This window comes from Dasypus novemcinctus, chromosome 4 (genome assembly GCF_030445035.2).
Source record: "Dasypus novemcinctus isolate mDasNov1 chromosome 4, mDasNov1.1.hap2, whole genome shotgun sequence".
NCBI lineage: Eukaryota > Metazoa > Chordata > Mammalia > Cingulata > Dasypodidae > Dasypus > Dasypus novemcinctus.
The window spans coordinates 149,283,636-149,298,435 of record NC_080676.1 but is presented as its reverse complement, the minus strand read 5'-3'; positions in this window follow the sequence as shown (position 1 = coordinate 149,298,435).

Sequence of the window (14,800 nt, the reverse complement as noted above, 5' to 3'; positions counted from 1 at the left end):
CACTTATAGTTCTCTGATTTCTTAATAGTGGCCATTCTAAAAGGTGAGAAATGATATGTCATTGTAGTTTTGATTTGCAGTTCCCTAATTATTAATGATGTTGAACATCTTTTCATGTTTTTTCACAGTTTATATTTCTTCTTTGGACAATTGCCTAGTCAAGTCTTTTGCCCATTTTTAATCAGGTAGTTTACATTATTGAGTTGAGTATCTCTATATATCATGGATATTAAACCTTTATTGAATGTGATTGCCAAATATTTTCTTCCATTGAGTTGGTTGCTTTTTCACCCTTTTGACAAAATCCTTTGAGTGCAGAAGTGTTTAATTTGAGAAGGTAACATTTATCTATTTTTTCTTTTGTTGTTCATGCTTTGGGTGTAAACTTTAAGGTACCATCTATCACAAGATCTTGAAGATGTTTGCCTATATTTTCAGATGAGAAGTTGGTACTTAATCTTATTGGGATTCCCTTGTATTTGATGCTTTTTCTCTTGCTGCTTTCAGAATCCTCTCTTTATCTCTGATATTTGTATTCTGAATGCTAGGTGTCTTGGAGTAGGTCTTTAGATTTGTTCTGTTTGGGGAGGATTGGATATTGATATTTATGTCTTTCTTAAAGGTTGAGAAGCTTTTAGTCATTATTTCCTCAAATATTCTTTCAGCTCCTTTTCCATTCTTTTCTTCTTTGGGGACACAGAAAATGCATAGGTTTGTGCATTCCATCACATCATTAAATTTTCTGATAACCTGTTCCATTTTTCGCATTCTTTTCTCTTTCTCTTCTCCTATCTTTTCCAGTTCAGATGTTCTGTCCTCAAAATCACTCATTCTGTCTTTGAGCAATTCAGATCTGCTGTTATGTGCCTCTTATGTATTTTTAATCTCATCCATTGTGTCTTTTGATCCCATAAACTCTGTTACTTTTCTTTGTAGGATTTCACCCAGTGTTTTCTTCATATGCTTATCTCTTTAGTCATATTTTCCTACAGTTCTTTGAATTGATTTAGAAGATTTGTGTGATTATCATTGATTAGTTGTCTTAATCTTGTATCTTGCTAGGCTATTTGGTTTGCCCCTTTGTCTGGGCCATCTCTTCCTATTTCCTAGTTTGATGTCTAATTTTTTGCTGATGTCTAGGCATCTGAATATGTTGGTGAATTTACTCTGATGGTCAATTTCTCTCTCTGGCTTAGTGGGTTTTTTTTTGTTTTTTTTTTTTAAAGCTTCTCTTTGATTTTTGGTTCAACTTACTTTACATCCTTAAAATTGTCCATCTTAAGTTATCAAAATCAGTCCAGGGACTCACAGATTTTGTGAGTGCTAATTTTTCTCCCATGGTTAAAGAAAGACCTAGAAACAGTTTTTTTTTTCCTTGCAATTTCCTGGCCAGCCAGCAGATGGCATGAGTCAGTGAACTGAAATTTCCATGGAGGTGTTTCTTTCAACCTCCACTTTCCTAATTTCTGATCTGGCCAGAGCTGAGATTCAAAGTGGGCTCTGCTGGCAAATACACTGTAGAGAAATTGTTTGACTTGCCCTCCTCTTACCTTGTAACAGCTGACAGGGAAAGATGTCCATTCCTCTCTCAATGGTTCTGGTGAGCCAGGGGTTTTATCCAGGCTTAAAGTCTGGAGGGTGGGGGTTGGGAGCTCTTCCAGGCCACCACCGGGTTTAGTAACTCTCATTTGTTGTTTTAGTTTCTTCATCTCTCTGTCCCTTGGCCTCCTGGGAGTCATGCAGCACTGTTCTAGTCTGCTGACCCCCAAAGCAGGCTCCTTGTGCAGATTTTGTTCCTTTCTCTGTTGTTTTTGTGAGATAGTTGAGCCCTGCTTGCCTATTCCAACACCATCTTCCTGGAACCTGTAGTCTTTCTTTGGGCAGCCAGATTTCTAGTTATAATTCTTACTTCAGGAGAAGATGAGAAAGGATTTCAGTGGACAGAAACATTCTTTTCCAGACAGATAATAATAATTGTTAATAATATAATCTAGAATATGTGTTTACTATCTGGACCTTAAATGACCTAGCCTATGTAACACTTACAAAACCATTTAAACATCTTCCAGTTCTGAGTATTTTTATTGAAAAAGCCATGCTATCCTTATCCAATATACTAGGGTACGCTTTAAAGCATTTTCAAAACAAACATTTATATTCAACTTTAAGATTAAATTAACTTCCATTAGAAAGGATGCTAAAAATAGTATGGAAAATACTTTGGAATATCAGTTCATAAACTTATTGAAAGGACTGAAGCAAGAAATACAAATCAATGTCTGTGAGTCTTCCCAGAAGGTCTCTTCTGAAATCACTAGAGAATGTTTAGGATTGCAGGAGTAAGACCCTTCTTTCTATAAGAGTTGTCTTCTGGCCCCAAATGTTTCAAACTAGAAAACCCTGAATGTACTTCAAATTAATTCTTTATTAAATACCAGATTATCTGTAATTTATGCTATTGTCAGAAAGATGGAGACCATAGAGACATAAATAGAGATGTGCCTTATGAAACAAAATAAATTTAAGAAGTAGAGAGGTACAATAACGATACATTGGGTTTGCAGAGAAATAAATTTGAAGTCCAGAGAAAAGTCCATTTCTTATTCACAATATTTTCTTTATTGTACTTGTCACTCAGTGAATCCTTCTTGCTCTTCTGGAAATTACCACTTTCAGACAGTACATGTATCCCCTTCATGATCCTCCTTGTGCCCATATTATTCTGTCTTCATAAATAAAATAGTTATTAGTAAGCTTTGCAAGTTGTAACACCTACTATTTTGTTTTTATTTCATTAAATGAACTGCTTCCTAAAAAATGCTTCATGCTCTATCTACATTTTGAGAATGAAATAAAATTGCTATTTGTGTAAGAGTTTGTTCGCTGCTTTTACGTACTTTTTTCATTGAGAATTTTATAGTATTCCTAAGGGTGCTCTGGAATGTTGCAAAACTAGAGTTGGAAACTGTTACTCCAGAAAACATTATCATTGCAATTATGATAGTTGCATTTGTACAAGTCCAGGCAGAAAAAGATAGCAGGCATCATTTGAGCTTCTAAATTCCTCCACTCAATTTACAGATATTGTGTCATGATATATTTCTCTAAAGCATCTTGAGGCTGTCAAATTCTTCTCAGCTAAGAAGAAAACACTCAAACTTTGGTCATAATAATGGCCCTAAGTGACTGCAAGAAACGTAATCATCAGAGATTCAATTATGTTCTTCACAGTTTATTTACTAGGACAAGGAAATGTTGCCTTCTAGAAAATAAAATTACCTATACCTAAAAAAGCAAACAAAATTTCAGAGTAACTATTGACCTAAGTGTTAGTTTGATCTGCACAGCCCTGTAAGAAATGACCCAGATCTACCCCCTTGCCTGTCCTTACTCATTAAGGGCAGGCAGTCTAACTTCCAATGATTAGCCCCTGCATTTCCTTGTCTGGAGACTCCCTCTGGTCTCCTGAGTCCATTTCACCTTTTGTCACAGCAGTATGGAAGTGTCAACCATACCCTTGGAAGCAGTCCTCACCAATAAGTGATTACCTCTCAGGTAATCACTCCAAATTGAATGTTCTATGCTTGTATGAGTTCCCAGAGCTTCTTTTGCTCACAGTGACAACTCACTTGATAACATTATATCACCAGTTTAATTCCCCTTCTCACCAGTCCATTTTCCTACTGGAACAGCTGGGATGATGTCCCAAACTACTTGCTCTCTAATCTTTGACTTGAAGTAGGCTCCTGCGGGAACTGAAACCAAAACCAGCCCAATTCTTGAACATTCCTGTAAATCAGTATTCATTGTTCTCTTCCTTAGCTCTGTATTGGCCTAAAGTAACTACCTGATACAATGGTTTTACCTTATACAATGGTTTATACAATACATTACTCTGTATTGGCCTAAAGTAACTATCTTATACAATGGTTTTACTGGGATGAAGTCCCTTAAAAGTCATCCAATTCCCCCTGTACTCAATTTTCTAAGGAGGAAATTGAGGCAGGGAGATGACTTGTTTTTCTCAGAGGCAATGGGGAATGATGATGAAGAGAGTTAGATACCTTGGTTTGGGCCGTGGATCTATCTCATTGACTGAATGATTGGGTACAATTTGCTTCAACTTTCTATGCTTCCATTTCCTCATTTGAAAAATAGAAATGATGGTAGTAGTACCTAGCTTATAGGATTGTTGGAGCATTAAATGTGATTATACATATAATGTACTGTTGTCTACTAAACTCAATGAATATTAAATTTCAATATTATTATTGCAAAATAGCAGAAGGGTAGTAAATTCCTGGTCCTAAGTTCTCCACATCCTGCCATATTCAGCATTACTACTAAACACCTGCCTCACACTCCCTCCGGAGTGGCAATGACTAACATTTAAGTACATTTTGGATTTATAATTACTGCAACAAATGAAAAACTCTCTTCTTTCCATTGGTGCACTAACAAATGTGTTCTCTTCAAGCATGTTTTATTCCCATTTATTATGATACAGTATAATTTATTCTGCAACATATTTTCCTTTTTGACACCTGCATAGAACGACTGTTTTATGCATGTTTTCTGAGCATCTTAAGCTTAACTTTACACTTTAAAAAATCAAAATTGGGAAATCTGACATGCAATAACAATGCACAATTTATAATTTAAATATCCCATGTAGGCCCAGGATATGATCATGGAAAACTTATTTTCTTTAATAAAAATATCAATAAGCAGGCAAGCAGCAATAAACATAGAATAAAACTGTACAGAATATTTTCCATTCTTTAAGTATTTTCACTACTTCTGGGAACTATATTGCTTATTTGTATTCTTGCTTCCCTACTTTCATATTAATTTTTAGAGTATCTGTTTAGGAAATTCCATTTACTGTTGACAACATGCTTTCCAATCAAAAGATTGTAACTGAGATGCAAAAAGTTTAAGATGCTTCTTCAAATTTATCTTCCATATTATTTTAATTAGAACAGACTCAGGAGAGAGATAAAAATAAAATTATTGATTCATCTGAAATTAAAATATCCTCATTGTGTTTTCTTCAATAAATGTAGCATGACTTATGTTAAATAATGATTTTCCAATTTTAATTACATTAAGTCCTGGCTTCCTAAATTCCTTTTGTAAAGAGAAATTTCTCATTTTCTGTGCAGAAGGCCATTTTTGATACAGTTCCACCATCTCCATATAGTCTTCCAGAGATATTTTGTACTTTAAAGTAGGTAAAGTTATTCTTTACAAAAAGATTTTTAAAATTCTGTGCAGGTGGTATAGAAGATAAGACATACATACTTGTTATAGCAACTAATCCAAATGGATAAACGCTCAGATGTACGTATTATTAAGGAAAAAAAAAAAAAAAAACCATGCAAGCTAATGTAACCAAGTATTAATGTTTTAAAATTCCTTGTGAATGGGTGTAAAATCTCAAACTGCTCTTGAGATTATGCAATATAGTGTGGGGGAAGGCACTAGCAGTGGCCTTTTCAACAGCTTTTATTTCCCTCTTCCTCACTAAGAGATCCCAAATTTTGCTTCTTTACTTATGAGTGCTGTCTTGGTTTCCTAAGGCTGACATAAAGTACTATAAAAAGAGTGGATTGAAACAATAATAACTTATTGTCTTATAATTCTGTAGGCTAGGAGTCCAAAATCAAGGGGATGGCAAGGCCATGCTCCCTCTGAAAGTCTGGAAGGAAGCATCTGCTCTATGACTCTCTCTCCAAGCTTCCAACAGCGGCTTGCCAGCAAGCTACAGCTCTCTCTGCTTCAGTCGTCACATGGTGTTTCCCCCTTTGTCACTCTGTCTATGTCCAATTCCCCCCTCTTACAAGGCCACCAGTCATATTGCATTAGGGCCTTATCCATCTTAACTAATCACAGCTTCAAAGACTATTTCTAAATAATCACAAGAGAAAGAGTTAGGCCTCAAACATTTCTTTTGGGGGTACACAATTGAACCCATAATTGAGCCCATTTCCTGAACTTGAAGATGATATTCTGATTATGGCAGACTGCATATCCTGAAGGACTAGGATTGTATAGATTTATTCAATTTATATATATATATATATATAAATTTTATTCAACTTATAGATAGATATAGAGATAGAGATAGAGCTATAGATATATAGTGCTATCGACACTACTGCAACTTAGAAGTAAGAAATGTAATGAAAGGATACAAAATAAAAAAAAATGGTTCCTGCTTGCAAGCAAAATAAATGGGCTAGCACAAGTTGAACAATCATAGACTCAAGTGTCTTATAGAGAAAGGACAGACATCATCCACAGTACAAAACACAAACCTAAAATTATAACATGCATACATTCACTTATATCTTCACAAATTCACTTAAAAATCACTTTCTGAGCACCTGACATATTCAAAAGATAGGATGACCAAGTCTAAATAAACTTTGATTAGAATAGTAAAGACATAATATGTGTGGAATTATCTCACATGTAATAAGTAGCAGTTGAAGACTAGAGGTAAAATTAATTTGTCGTGGAAACCTATAAGAGATAGATTAGGCAGTGGACTTGGCCCAGTGGTTAAGGCATCCGTCTACCACATGGGAGGTCTGCAGTTCAAACACCAGGTCTCCTTGACCCGTGTGGAGCTGGCCCACGTGCAGTGCTGATGCGCGCAAGGAGTGCCCTGCTACGCAGGATGTCCCCCGCATAGGGGAGCCCCACGTGCAAGGAGTGTGCCCCATAAGGAGAGCCGCTCAGCGCGAAAAAAGTGCAGTCTGCCCAGGAAGGGTGCCGCACACATGAAGAGCTGACACAACAAGATGACACAACAAAAAGAAACAGATTCCCATACTGCTGACAACAACAGAAGCAGACAAAGAAGACACAGCAAATAGACACAGAGAACAGACAACTGGGATGGTGGGGGTAAGGGGAGAGAAATAAATAAATAAATCATTTAAAAAAAAAAGAGTATTTCAGCTTGAGAATCTAGGAACGTTTCATGAAAATAAGTATGATTTGAAAAATAATTAGCCAATGCCCAGATACAATTCTTTTCTTTATTCAATAAACAAGTATTTCCTACCTAACATAAACCTAACCTAAGTTCTGACATTACAAGAATGAATAAAACATTAACCATGTCCCTGAGGGGCTCAATACCAATTAGAGGAGAGTGATATATAATAAATTAGGATATGATATGATTAGCAAAAAAAAAAAAAAAGGAGAGAGAGATAATTGTGACAAGATGCACTGAAATTCTCCCAGACCAAGACAAGCTCTCTAACTTTATGTTCAAGTGAGTGAAGAAAGTAATGTTTTGACATTTTAAAAGGTGGTTGTTAGAGGGAAAGTGAGTTTTTAAGAGAGAGAGAGAAAATGATTTGAAGTTGTTATGTAGAGCTGAGATTCTGGGAAAGAGCTGCATATAAGGATGATTTTAAAGAAATTTGAATATATGTTATACCATAAAACTCCCTTCCTCTGCCTTTCCAGTGAAACCTCTAGAAAAATCTACACTGCTTTTAAAAATTGTTGGTAGACTTGAATCACTTTTCTAGATGCAAGGACATGTGGTGAGATGGGCCTCAGATATGCCCTGGGTGAAAGCCTTAGCCCTCTGGTGTCCAATTATTCAAATGAGTTCATGTCCCGTAAAGATCTTAGGTCTCCAGATCCAAAGATGAACTTTTATCTCTGTTCCCCAAAGCTGATCTCCCTATTATGTTCCATATCTCAATGAAACGCACTGATGTTGAGCAGATCACTAAGCAAGAAGCCTGCGCTTCATCCTCAATATCACCTTTCTCCTCACTCACCAAATCCAAATCAGTAAAGCTTCTTCCAGATAGCTTGACTCCATACATGTCTCCTGACTCCATGCACCTCTTTCTGTCCCCACACATGAATCATACACTATCAATGTTCTAAAAATTAGTGCATTAGCCTTTTACCTGTGTCATGCCAACTCCATGAAACCCTCCAATCCATTTTTCCATTGCAAATATATTGATCTTATTAAAATACAAATTTGTTCACAGCAGATTTTGAACAGCTGATGAGGAGATTAAGAGAACTAGCAAGGTAGAAGAGCCTGGAGACATTCATTGAAAATTAGAAACAGAAGGCTCATTAAGAACAATGAGCCCAGCTCCTTCATTTTACAATTGAGGAATTAGAAGTCCAATAAGGAAATTATTGTGATTTGCCCAAGGTTATACACAGTCTCAGCAGGAAGGTTTCTGATTCCATGTTAGGCTTTACTCCATACCTCTAGAACTGAGTTGTCATTTTACATCCAAAGGAGAAAAACAAAAGATTGCTCACTTATTTTATCATTATTTTCAAATTAATAAAGGGCATATTAAATTGACTTGGGAAAATTAACATGCGATTCAAATATTAATCCCAATAAATGGATTGCCAGCACCCAGGAAACGTATGAACCATCTTAGACATTCTGAAAATGTTGTCAACATAGCAACAATCTTATAAGTTCCTTATAACATGTGGATATGAACCAGTTGATCTACTGTAACTACAATAAAAATACAATAGATGCCAACTGAGAATAGTGTATATTAATTCCATAAAGGCAGACTAGCTTTAATTTTGTTAGAGAATTGGCTGATAGGGCACTAAGCTTGCATTTTGATCTGATTCCTTTTGGGTAAATAATTGGAAAAGATATAGGTGCTAAAAGAGTAAACTCCACGAAATACAAGACTTGCTTGTACCCTAGCACTAAAGTCACTGCAACCTTCCCAGGAAAGGTCTTCCACAAAGTATCTACTCAGCCAAGAATCAGAGCATGAAATAGCATTTTAGTCACTTTAAGATAAAAACAACAACAAAAAACATATCCCATTTCATGATGTCAGGTGAAGAAGAAATGCTGCAGGAAATTCTCCCAGTAATAAAAAAATTCAGAGAAAAGAGTCAAGGTGCAAAAAGAAATGTGATTTCCCCAAGAGGCAAAATGAGATTTTTGTAAAGCTTGTTTTCAAAAATCTTCTCTCAGAGGGCTTGAGTCAATGTCTTATTTTATCCAAATTGGCTTTCACTTCTGTAACTATTATTAGAGTTGTTGAGTTTTGTTTATAAGTGTTGTAGATCCTGTGGTTCCCACATTTTGTCAAAAACAGTGTCACCTGAAAATATGTCTGTGGTTAAGATGTGCAATGAATTTAGCTGGCTGTTTGAACTTTTCTGTTATTCTGTTAACTTATTCTATCTTCCTGCTGGGTTTCTTCACTCTTCTAGTTCTGTATATGGTTAATGGGGGGGGGAGGGGAAGGCAAAATAAAAGTCTATTTTGAACCAAATAGAACCAGCTATGACTAACTATATACTGTATTTGTGAATTTGGACACTTTTAACACTGCCAACTCTTGTGCCCATAAATTGCCTCTAACTAAATATGAAACCTCCATTTTCTATTTGGATGACCTAAATTCAACACATTGTTATATACAGCATGTGTGTTTTACTGAATGTTTGGTTCACTTTCCTCTCTTCTTTTGATGAGAGAAAGTGAAGTATGACATTAAGACAACCTAAAGCCAAACACGTTGTTTCATATAGAGAGAGTGAATATGACTTAGAAATCATCCATGCTAAAGAAAAGCAGGAGAATCTGAAATTGTAAAGTAGGGTATGGTTTGAGGAGTGAGACAGAGAGAAATGGGAAAAAAGTTATACTGTCCTGAGCAACTATAAAGACTAACTTAAATTATTTTTAATACAACTTTGTCTGCAAATAAGATATTTATTGCTTTTATAAATATGGTTTTACTCAGTAATTTCTGACCTTAAGTCTTTTGTTCATTTTAAACATTGCATACTTCTCTATTTTCCAGAAGAAAGTCATTATATCTTGATCAGAATGGAACAATAATTGGTAAATGAACTGATTGATGGATAAAACTGCAAATTGAGAAGCAGCACAATATGATGGTTGGTGAAGCAATATAAGAGCAGAGTAAATCTGCTTTGTGATTTAGAACTAAGATTAAAACCTCTTGGTAGCTCAGTTTCTTCTTGGACCAACCAGCAGGAAGATAATCTATTTTTTAAATTGTTTTGAGAAATAGTTAAGGCTTGTGTTGATATAGCACTGAGAATATTTTTTAGTATATCATTGGGAAGAAGGGGAAAGCCGCAATTATTTGGTCTGCATCTCATTTCCATGATTGTATCCTTACTACCGAAGTAGGCAAATAGGCTAAGAAGAGGATCTTCCCCTGATTTTGAAGCCACAAGAAGGGATGCAAGGGAAGTGAACTTGGCCCAATGGATAGGGCGTTCGCCTACCACATGAGAGGTCCGCGGTTCAAACCCCAGGCCTCCTTGACCCGTGTGGAGCCGGCCCATGTGCAGTGCTGATGTGCCAAGGAGTGCCGTGCCACACAGGGGTGTCCACCATGTAGGGGAGCCCCACGCGCAAGGAGTGCGCCCCGTAAGGAGAAGCACCCAGCGCGAAAGAAAGTATAGCCTGCCCAAGAATGGCGCCACACACACACAGAGCTGACACAGCAAGATGAAGCAACAAAAAGAAAACACAGATTCCTGGTGCCGCTGATAAGGATAGAAGAGGTCACAGAAGAACACACAGTGAATGGACGCAGAGAGCAGACAACCGGGGGAGGGGGGGGCAAGGGAGGGGAGGGATATAAATAAATAAATCTTTAAATTAAAAAAAAAAAGGAGGGATGCAAGTGGCATTATAGGTGATTCCAAAAGGGGCAGAGTCAGAGTCTGCACTTGATATGATCTTTCTCTAAATCCTATGTAAAGTCCCAACTTTACTACCATCTGGGGTGTGGCAACATGTCATGGAGGATTCCCTGTGGCTGTTGCTAGAGGCTCTGTCTCTGTAAATCATCTTTTGACATTCACCACTTTTTCATGGCATGCACCAGACAGGAACATATGGTTCCAAATGTCTGTGGGAGTTGTGTAGAGGGTACAACAGAATTGTTTTATGTTGAGAATATGAAAAAGATAAGAAATGCACATTAATTGGCCATAGGAGAGCAGGACCTTCCATACCCTAAATTGCTTATTATGTCTTTTAAAGAAGAAAAACAGTACAGAGAGTTAAAACATTGATAAGGTCTACTGCTGTGAGAAAAAGAAATGTACTCATTGATTATTGTAGAACTATTCAGTGACAAAAATCTAAAGTACTTTAAGATTTTCAGTAGCTAGTATAAGTGATTTTATAGAACACAGATGCATTTTAACAGCAGTTTAGAAAAGGCCACATTTGAGAGTTTTAAAGGATAAACAGAGAATCAGTTGATAAGCTGGATTCGTTTCCTGTGTGAATTCTCAGTTCAATATTTTGTTCAATGGCAGGAGGAAATTTGCTTAACTTGCCCTGGGATACATATTCATCTAACTGGGATGTACCTGTTTTTTCCTCATTATGTTGCGAGCTTTTAGAGATCCCTTCGTACGCTCCAAATATCAGAGTTGCACAAATGTAATGCATTTCTCTTTTTTCTCATTTGGGATTTAGTGGCTTTTTATGACTGAGGTCACCCTTCTCTCACCTTGCTATTAAGCTGCAGATGACTCAAAGGCAATTAGTACCCAGACTTGGATATGCTTCTAAACGCGACAGGCTATGGACAAATTCGGGACATTTTAATCAAGTGATGTCGTACGACACACATTACCTCTTAAATAAGGAGCTACATCTCCTTCCTAAAGTAGGACGTAGCTAGCCCTAAAGAAGCAGACTTTCAAATATGGTTCTTGGGATCGTGATCAGTGTTGCTGTGATGAGGGCAGGAAGTGTCAGATTAATAATCTGGCCCTCAAAAGTTCTAATAATCAAATAATTATTAGTCAGCTGAACAATAGCAGGGCAGATGAAAATATGAAGTGGTTGAGGGACATATGCTTCTAGGTTCACTCAGGAGGAGACACTGTGACAAGGATGGGATTGTTACTGGTTAATTTTGAAAGTGATTCCAGGAAAGACCAGAAGATGAGGGAGGATATGAGACAGGGAAGGACTAGGTGCCAAAAAAAGATGCATTGCCTAGTCTGTTAGCTTCCTAAGGATGTGCCTTAATCAATTTCAACAAATTGGATGGCTTAAAACAACACAAATTTATTCTTTCACATTTCTGGAAGACAAAAGTGACTTCTGGAAGACAAAAGTCAGCAAATCCGCACTCCCTCCAAAGGCTCCCTGGGTTTTTGGTGGCCCGAGGCTTCCTTGGCTAGTGGTTGCATCACTTCCATCTCTGCTTCCATCTTCACACAGCCTTCTTTTCTGTCTCTTCCTCTAAGGACACTTGCCATTAAATTTTGTGGCCATCTTAATCCAGGACCATCTTATCTTGTAGTCCTTAACTGATTAATATCTGCAAAGACTCTTTGCAGGTTCCAGGTAAGTATATCTTTCGACCCACTACACCAAGCAAATTATCATGGCAGGCAGCTGGAACTGTTCTATAGCTTTGGGACTTAAGCTTGGAACCTCAGAATGTTCCCAGTTCAGGGGCTTCTTCCAAGGGTATTAACTCTCTGGCAGTGAACACAGTCCAGACTTATATAGGTTAAAAAAAAAAAAAAAAAAAAGTTCTCAGGCAGAGAGCCCCAGCTGTCTGCTGGAAGCCGTGTTCACATATAGAGGTGACTGCTTGGAGCATATGGGTGGGGCATTCGGAGCATCTGCTACAGCAAATTATGCTAAATGTTATAAAATAAGTGCTCTGGATAAAGGTGGAGGATGGAACACATTTCCTTCTGAAACATCATTAAAACTATGGGAGGGTAGACAGTCGGAGAGCAGTGGAAACTTACTTGGTTGACTAGAGAAAGATAAATCTTAAACTAACACTGGCAAAAGTTCAGAACCAACTGGATTTTGAGTGTAGAAAATTCACAAGGCTCAGATCTGGTAGCCTTGAGCACCTCAGAGACTGCTTGGAAATGGAGAGCTAATATAAAAAGGATTTGTGGAAAGCTCTTCAAGAAGCAGTTAAATCCACACCACTGGATAATGTCCTCTCCCTCTCCCTCACTTGAAACGGGGAGTGTATTTTCTGGAGAGGTTAAAACAGAGACTGTCTGGACAAGAGGATGGCAAGATGACCTAAAGGTAGAGAGAACACTGCATTCGGGGATTCAGTAAAAAGACACATCTAGAAATTGGTGCTCCCTGGATCTCTTTTTTCACAAGGTTTCTAGTTGACTAACAGTCAAAATTTTATTCTTAAGGAAGAACATCAGAAGATTCTTCTGTGTGTAATGTAATCAGTCCAAGAGAAAACTCTTAAATATACTGACGTCAGAGGTTCGCTCACCCATAATACTCTCTACTAAAGCTCAGAGCTTGCAATCAGCATTTTCATTCCTTTGCCTTAAACATGAGCAATCAAAAATAAAAAGGAAGACCTACCAAATATTTAAGGAAAGTTTCCACACTGAAAGTTGGAAACCAAAATACACAGAAAAAAACAACTGAAAGGCAGAAGAGACTATCCGGGGGGAAGCATATCCCCCAATAATATCCTCAAAGGGGTACAAAAATACTTGGCATCTTTAAAACAAAAGCAAGATATTTAATAATACAACCAGAGGAAAAATGACTTTTACAAATTAAAAACATAATAGCAGAAATGAAAAACAAAATTATGGAAGGATTGGAGAATAAAATTAAGGTAAGTTCCCACAAAGTCATATAAAATGACAAGGGGATGAATGCAATGGGTCCTTCATCTTAATAAACTGAATTTCAGAAAGAGAGATCACTTTGGCATGCTTTCTCAGAAAGTTACTTGGAGGTATAGATGGATGGATGGATGATGGATGAATGGATAGATAGGTAGATAGAAGACAGGGAGAGAAACACTGGAAAAGGAGGAGAAGGGAAGAGGAAGAAGAAAAAGAACACGAGGTGAAGAAGAAGGAGGAGGGGGAAGAGGAGAATGAGGAGGAAAATGATAAGGAAAAGAAAGTGTTGACAGGATTCAAAACTAAAACAAATGAATGAACAAAAACATCTGAGTCAACATACAGAAGGAAAGGAAAGAAAATGCCCCAAGACAGTAGTGAAGGTAGATTCTAGGAGGAAAACTGTCCTGTGTATGGAGCACACCAATCCTGATTAAAGTAGAATTAATCCAAGAGATGGCCATTGGTGGGATGCCATCATTGTCACTTCTGATACTCTATTTCATTGTTGTTATTGTTGTCAATAACAGTTCTTTTTAATCACCAGTTCTAGCAAAACAAAGGAGTATACCAAGAATGAGGAAGACATGAGAACCAGACAACAGGGAATTCACCCCAAGAGAAAAGATGGGAATGTCCTAGATTGACAGAGAAGGGAAGTTCCAAAATAACACCTGCATTGATGGCTAAGAGAGCGCAATACTGAGCGAAGGAAAAATGAGGTGCCTATGAAGGATGTCTCTAAAAAAAAATAGAAGCAATGTGATCAAATTCTGAAAGTTCGATAGAAAGGCTATTAGGAGTTATGGAAGGAATTAGCAGTAGACACAAAGAAATCAACCCTATGAAAAATCAAGACAAAAATTAACCACAGAAAAACAGAGTTTAAAGGCAATCATAGCATACCACGGTACTCAGTTGTGCATTGCATTGACAGAGAGAATAAAATATAAACCATAAATAATGATAGAATCTAAAATCTTAGTATATCAAGGAAAGGAAAAAAGGGAGCAGTAGGCACGAAGGTGTTTTAGAGAGAAAACCTCATATACAGTAATAGAAGTCAGTAGATAATACTCCAAGTTGATGAACCCAAAAAGAAATGTTCATGTAT